Below are 8518 nucleotides of genomic sequence, written 5' to 3'. Positions count from 1 at the left end.
GGAAAGGATAATCATGCAGGTCCCGAGAACATGGTAAACACATATGGTACATGTGTTCTAATTCAAGCCCCCCTAAGCTGTGTTGATGGACCCAGCGTCACAAATATATCCTTTTTTTATTTTTTTTATTTAAATACTCATGTTTTGGGACGTGTTATTGAAATTTCTGCTTATTGATGTGCACTTTTATTGCAACTTCTACACCAAAAAAGCCTGGCCTTGCTTTATTTGAGTATGTTTTGCCCGATGTCTCTGCAAGATGAGCTGAGACGGTCCTTCGTAATGTGAGGTGAAGTCAGTGACGTGAAGCTCAATTCTCCTGAAAACTCCTCCTTTAGTGAATAAACCCCATGGTGAAGCAGTATTTAAGAGTAATAATAACTTATTTGGTTGTGATGCTAACTTGATAAATAAGAATATAAAGTGAGCTTTTCCTGACAGAAGTGATCCGTTTCTCTTCTTTTAGGGGTTTTAAAATGCTCAGCTCTTGAAGACCACTGGGTCAATGAACCCAGTCTTTTGTTTTATCTGTGGAGATATAGATTTTATCTCAGAATCGCAGAAACTGGCATTTTCATAATTGATATATGTCTGTGTATACGTGATATACAGACATAAAAGCCACAAGTGTCACAAAATTGTCAGACTTCTCCAAAATAACCCACTAAATTAAGTTTTTTTATCATCCCCAAAAACCCTTTGCATCTCAAAGAACTTTTGATTGCAAACTCCAAAAAAGTTAGCGCTCTCTGAAAACATCATTTTGACGTTACAGAGATGGACCATGTGTATGGAATAAATATAGGACATAGCTCATGATTGTAAAAAAAAAATTAAAAAAAATAGTGTAAATGATTGATTTTAGGGATTTTTGTAACAGATAAAATAGAAAAAAACTATGGTGTCAAAGGTTTAAATATTAGATTTGTCATGGCAGAATTTATTATAACCTATGTAAATCCCATTCATTATCGTTTATACAATATATGATGACATAAGATGTTACCCCTAATAGTCTTCCCCTCCTTTAATTATTTGAAGATGATAACCTTAATCACATCTACGGTATTAATTTAACTGTATATGATTTTTTTATGTAAAAGAACATTTTTTAAGTGTGTTATACAGAGTACAACACAATGGTGCTAGAAAGGCTTGTTCCATAAGATAGTATTTATTTTAAATGGTAAGATGCTCACAATCCTCCATCGGTTGACGTATTATCATTAGAAGTCGATTCCACTGAGATTAAGAGAAATCACAACTCAAATCAATTTTTTTTTCTTGCCCTTTCTTAACTTTGACCGGCATTGTAACTGTGACAGGATTACAAAGTAGGTGTAAATGGTGACACGTTCACCTTCAAACTTAATCACTTGGACATTAAGAGCATCTATTGTTTGCTAATTTATTCCCTGCCTCTCTTGATCAAAACTAATTGCGACTCCCCACCGAAATCTATTAAAATGCACATTTGCCATGTTTAACCACTTCCGTCCCTGAGAGGTCAAAGCAGCATTGCCTTTATGATTACATTGTTCACACCTCTCCCACATTGAAGGAAAGATTAAGATGTTTGATGTCAATTTGTTGATAGTATCAAGATCTCCAAGTAGTAATTGCATGCTTCTGAAGTACACAAACACAAGGGGGCTTATTAACTAAAGAGGTAAGTGGCAGACGGGATGCAGTTTCATCTACCTGGTATCTCCCCCAGCAAGCTTCTCCTCCAAGAACATCTTAGATGAATCTGTATACGGAATGTAAGAAAAATTAAACCAAGATTTCTCAAGCAACCTCACTGAATGAACAATGCATTACGCAGGGCCAGCTCTGTCATCCTTGCAGGGAAATTTAGGGATGGCCATTTCGCAACACAGAGCGAATTTATGGATCCAAAATGCCAAATCTCCTGCAAACTTCCTCTTTAGTGATTAAAACAAGAGTACTAGAAAATAGCCAATTTCTTGAGAAAAGTGAGGATTTGATCTGGTCTCCCGACTAACTCAGCCTGCCTTCCATTCTTTCTGTGGTTGATAGAATTAAGCTGAGTAATAGCAACACTTTAATATGTGTCTAATAAACACACTATGTTATATGTATGGCACCATATGTTTTCTTTTTCCTTTTAGATTGTTAATAGCAGTGTTTCACAACATTGGACATCCATGAAAATGTACGCACATTTTTGACCTGAAACAAGCCAGCCATAGGATAACAAACACACCGCTTACTCTAGCAATACAGAAGTCATTAGCGGTCATTAACCCACTTGTCCACCAAGAAGCTGTAGACAATGCCCCCAGCGCCTACCCCTAATTGGAAATGGATCCTTGAACTCTAGAAAGGGTATATTTATTCAATATGAGTTTCAGATAAACGTGTTGTGGTATAATTAAGACTGGTTTTCCGTACTAGATAATTAGGCAGGGAAACTGCAAGCTAAGCAGGTCGTGAAGACTACTGTAGTGAATACAGCTGCATCCAGTCCATGGCACACATCAGATCGTTGTAAGAACATGTGTAAGGGTCCCGCAAGAGAATGTGAATATATCAATCAAAGAGAGAATAATCAAAGCCTTAAATCGTTTCAGTGTCTAAATATTTAAAAATGGGTGAGTGGAATCCACACTTTTACCGAAAAGAATCCGTGCCATGGCATCTAAACAATATGTATACATGTGTAAATCAATTCGGGTTCAAACAGCTAAATGGAGCAGTCTCCATAGCAACTGACAGGATGTTATTGCTGAATGCTCCACTTTAGCCACCTTGCACCAGATGTGCTAGGAACCTAACAGAACCTAATTTACCCCCCCCCCCTTTTATCTTGTAAGCTAAACATTTATTTGAATGCTGATTAATTGCATGTACCAGTGCTATTAAAATATGTGATATTAAACCAAATATTTGGAATATTGATGTTGAATAATGTTCTGAGTGTCATTTAGCTTTATTTTGATCTCTTTCATGTATTGTGGCTTTAGTAAATAGCTTAGGATTCTCATTAACATAATGGTCTCTGTGCAAACAGAGGTCATTATCTCAGCAGGAGGGAAACACATTGTTCAGAGATTTGACACCATCATCTCCTACAACATGAAAGGACATTTTTTCCATTCAATGGATTCTGAAACATTCTGAGAAGGGGGCTTTTGAAGGGGAAATGTGGATTTGGGTATTTAAAGCCAGACTGTTGAAGCTCAAATCACTAAGGGTTATTTGCAAGAAGAGGAGAGATGAGTACAGTTTGGCTATGGGTATGCCTGCTTTTTCAGGTTTCTTGGACTTTGAATTCTAGAATCAACATACACACGTCAGCGAGGAACAACCCAGAGAGGACAGATGACGCAATCAATTTAATCAAGAAGATCAAGAATGAGAGTCAACCTTTAGAAAAGGTGGAAAGTCTATCTGAGACCCTCGGGGCTGGCAAGTGGCCAAATGAACAAAATCCTCCAAAGCACCAAAGATCCCGGTGCAACCACCTGAGCCAAGCATGGACAAGGGGGCAAGACACAATTTACAGCCAGGAACCCTCCACCACATACCAGTTGAAAGTCTTCACAGGTCCTCTGAGGCCAATATCTCCTCATTACAACCTAGTTCAATACATGAACAGGGTCTACAAGTGCTGTAAACTTGGCTTCAATTGCAACCTTGTAAGAGGACTCCAAGGGACACTGGATGTAGGTAAGTGAATGTTGGCTTTTATAATTCTTACAATAAAAATGACATCCCTGCAACAAAAAAACACGGATTTTAGAAAAAAAACCCATTGTATTGCAAGTAAAATAAAGGTTTAATTCATTTGAAAAAAAATTTAAATGGTAAACATAGCAGACATTATTAGGAGGGAGAAATAATACTAAGTTCAACTTGATTTTTTCAAGGCCTCTGGCAACCTATGCTTGCTGAAAAAACAAGTGTTTGTTCATATTAAGGACTTAATGTAGGTCATATTGAAGACGTGTGGCCCTTTTTTCTTAGATACATTCATACATAATTCACCAGGTAATAAATTGTTATAAATAATTATAGATGATTAAACGTACCTGGCAACTCCCTATTCATTTACCGACTTTCCAGTGGTCCTATTAGTACAGATTTTCAAGGGCAATTCAGTAAGGACGAAAAGCAATGTGGAGGAATTGCCACTGGTTTTTTTGTGTGAAAACATTTGAAATTTAAAACCTGTGAATATTTGCTCTTCAACCTCAAGAAAACTTTTACTGTTACAATTACATCATTAAAACATATTTCTCTTTGCTTATCGGTGGCTAAAAACATAAGGATGCAACAAAGAAGGAGCGGTCATTTTTTTTTTAACATGACCGTTCCTTCCTAAAGTTCTTCCCGGTGGACAGTACCACAAATATATATATATATATATGTATGCAGGGAAACGTGCTGCTAAGTGTAGTTATATGTTACAGTATGTGTAACAGATGCTTCTGTTTGCTTTGGTGCAGGTGATGAAGGATACATGGTGGAATTTTTCTTGGACCCTGAAGTCCTCACTGCTACCGTTGTCCAAGCTGAACTGCACTTGGAGGTTCCTGCCTCGGACCAGCTCACCGTGATTCCTGTCTTGACGACTGATGGTGTCCAACACTTCAGGTATAACATTTTCAATTAGGTTCTTTTGTATTATTGTTTTAAAACAACCGACTTACCTCTATTCTATGATCTGAAGAGAGAAGACAGGCGTATAAAAGTAACAATAATCTTGGTTGAAAAAAGACACAAGTCCATAAAGTTCAACCCTGCTTTGATCCAGAAGAAAGTACAACACACATATTGAATCAATTTCCTATTGTGCCTCAAAAAGGGGAAAGCATCATTCTTGACTCCAAAATGTCCTTATAACCACTTATGTCCCTGGGTATCCTTCTTTGACAAAATAAAACATAACCCATTCCGTATTTAAATGCATCCATTGGATTTTATAGCACAGCGTATGTGGGTAGTGGATTCCACATCTTTACTGTGTGTACTGTAATGAATGTATTTGCTGCTTTACTTTTTGTTCTTTGTACCGTCCCATTATTCAGAATGTGTATTTGTAGAATGATAATGTATCCCATCTATTACACCTTTTTGTCTAGAGCACAAATGTTTTAAACTACTGCCAAAAGTGAGTAATTGCTCATCCCTTCGCCAAATCCAAATACGTTACCATAAAAGCATTCCGTTTTTTTTTGTATAGATCAGTCGTGCTATCGGGGGTCACAATTCTTAATTTGTATTTTATTTTTTTCAGTTTTATACCGTTGAGGAGGGATAAAATCACCGATCTTGTACTAGATGTAAGGTTCCTATTGCCAATGCTGAAGGAGGTAGAAACCGGAAACATGATACATGAAGAAGAAGTGACGGAGTTAACCCTTGGGTTGTACTGCATCCAGAATGGGTACCACGTACCGTGTGATCTACATGGGATCTCTCTTCTTCGCTACCCTTTTATAGTGCTTCACTATAAATAAAAATTGACTTTGGGTACTGGAATAATGTAAAAAAAGCAGTACCACCTACTGATCACAGGTAGAATGGGACTGTGTAACATTTGGGGGAGTTGTATAATATAATGCCCACCATATTTTTCCCAGGAAAACTGTATATATATATATATATATATATCAAAATTAGATTTCTGTTGCATTTCCACTTCAACTTGAACCTCTGTTGGTTGATTATTTCATATATCAACTGCACTTTCAATAAAATAGTGCTTGACCACTTCTATCGTTAGTTCTTCGGAACAAGGCTTCACGTTCTAGCTCCTGTGTTCTGACATAAAATGTTAATTTAACAGTGAACGTTTGAAGGCGCAACTTTAGTGAAAGAGTAGTACATCTACGGTATAAGCCTCCAGTAGAGGCAAGACTCCCTACCTTTAAAGAGGGAGTAATGGAATATTTAGTTAGGGCGGAGTTAAAAATGTCCTATATTACGCAGGAAGAGGCTGTTGCTTTATGTTACCAGAAATAAATCTTGCATTTCAGCCAAAAAAAAAAAAGTCACTACATGCTGTATTTTTAAGGATGTAAATATTGTGTCTGGTGGTACCTGAAAAATAATGTATAACTGTGCACTTTTTGAAAAATTGTAAATATTTATGTAGATTATCTTGTATTTTTAATTGAGGTGGAAATTAATAAAATGTTTTAATACTATTAATATGCATTGTCATTTTAACAAATCCTTTTTTTTTTTTTTTTTACATTGGTACAATAATGTAAAGTCTAGACCTTTTTTTTGTTATATACTTTGGATACTTTTTGAACTTTTAAATACTGGATCAAGAATCCAAATAAAGGAATTCTTATTTATGAACTGTTTGATTATTTCATCCTCATAGAGTGTCAGCGTTTCACTTTTTGATTTGCTTTATGGTTGGAGTGGATGCTCCACTTGAGCTTGAGCACCCCCTTCATACAACTTATTAATATACGGTCTGAGCTGGTGTTTAATTTGCGCTACTTGATTTTTTTAAAAACAAAATTTGTGCAATTAAGTAAAAGAATTGCAATAAAATTGTTCTCATTAATCAGTTTCATAAGTGATCTATAGAAATGCCTTGTGTGAGTTTTTATTTTTGCGCTGGTAACTTCATATGCAAGTACACCGTGCAATTTTTGATGCATGTTCCAAAGACAATAATAAAAATAAACATCTCATAAATTAAGCTAATGCATCCTTAAAGGGACACTCCAGCTATAATTTGCTAATGCTAAGTGTCAGCTTTAAATTAATGTTTTTTTCCCCCCAGTGTATACGCATGGATGGGTTTATCAAACTCCCCTAATTGTATTTGCATTATTAATCCACCTCAAGCTCATCGTGAGCTATATTCTCCGACAGCTAGCTCCAGCACTGGCTAGCATGAGCTTTCCAAGGGGTCTAGAGAGACCCACTGAGTATATCCACAGAAAGTACTCCCATTGGATTCAAAGTACTTGCTTGACAAATACCGGTATTGTACTCTTGGCATAAGAGTGCAGTTAGCGCAGAAGCGGGGTCTCCAAAATATCACAGTTTAATGAAACTGGACTTAAGACATATTGATGACCTCAATATATTAGTCTACCAACTATCGTGACTCTCCATCTTTTTCTAGGTTGGCCCAATGCATAGTCTAAAGATTGCACACTTATATATACATATAGCTATACTTGTCTATGCTAAAAGTGTTTAGCTAAGCAGCAGGATTTGATAATTTAGCATTCGTTTGCACAAACGTTATCTACCATAAAATCTTAAGCATAATGCACATAATGCCTAAGTTAATTAAAAAATATTAGCCTAGCATGTTAAACAGACAAAAAAAACGCAAACATACGCATTTCACAAAACATCTCCACGGTAAAACCTAACTTAGGTAGATCTACATATGTAGCTAATGAGATTGAACAGGGAGAGTTTCACCTCTCATCATCATTCATTATGAAGAGCCAACACTGTAAGGTTTCTCCAGCAGGAAGAGCTGAGCTGAACTTGATGGTCTTTTTTTCCCCCCAACCTAAATTACTGCTACTACGTGTGTCTGTCTTTTCTCGTATCAGATGGTAGATGTAATCAAATGTTATACCTGAAGTGCTGGATGCCACTCTCCCATTAATGAATAGACCACATAGACTGATGGTGGTTAACTGTTAAGCCCATCTAGTCTGCCTGTTTTTCCAGTTGTAAAGACTAAGAATTTAATCAGTCCTTGGTCTCGTCTTACACCTATTCCACGCATGTTTAAATTCCATCACTTTATCAATCAGCCTCAAACACTTACACTACCTACTGACAGGGCTTGATGAGGTGGCCCTGGCACTTTAAGGCAAGCAGCCAGCTGATGAGGTAGGTGTAGTTTTTATGCTCATACAGCACGCGGCCAGGCATATCCAGCTGCTGACTGCTTGCTGCAGCACCCGATCTGCTACTACAGTGGCAGATCCCATAGCCAGTGGCCCACCGAGCATTTGCCCAGTGTGGGTCTGTCTACTGCCTTCTCAGTAAAAATTGTTTACACTACATCTAGTACTCGATCTTCTAGGTTTAGATTATGATCTATTGTTTAATTTTTCTCCTCTCCTTTGAAAATTAAACATCTGCTTTAAATCATGTTTCCTTAGATAACTTGCATATTCACAATCTTTACAGTCATTTACCATGTAGCATCCTTAACATTTTGCCCTACATAAATCTATTGTGGTATATATACACCTCAACCCAAAAATACAAATAAAAAATACACATTGTTTGTTGTAGACATATTTTTTTCTTTTATTACAGAACAAAATGGGGTCTATTGCACTGAGAAAGTACAAGACAACAAAAGGGATTGATTTCCACATTAAAGACAAAATGGCTGCTTTACAACCACCAAAAACAGAGTTCCTTAAATTTGGAGCCCGGACAGACAAATTGGAAATGTCCCCTTAAACAAACAAAACAGAATTTATAATAATAATAATAATAAAAAAAATAAAAGACAAAGCTTTGGTCAGATAAATATATCTCTGAA

Source organism: Sceloporus occidentalis, unplaced genomic scaffold (genome assembly GCF_023333645.1).
Source record: "Sceloporus occidentalis isolate IW3139 unplaced genomic scaffold, rSceOcc1.0.p SCAF_40, whole genome shotgun sequence".
NCBI classification, from domain to species: Eukaryota; Metazoa; Chordata; class Lepidosauria; order Squamata; family Phrynosomatidae; genus Sceloporus; species Sceloporus occidentalis.
Note: the sequence above shows the minus strand (reverse complement) of the source record.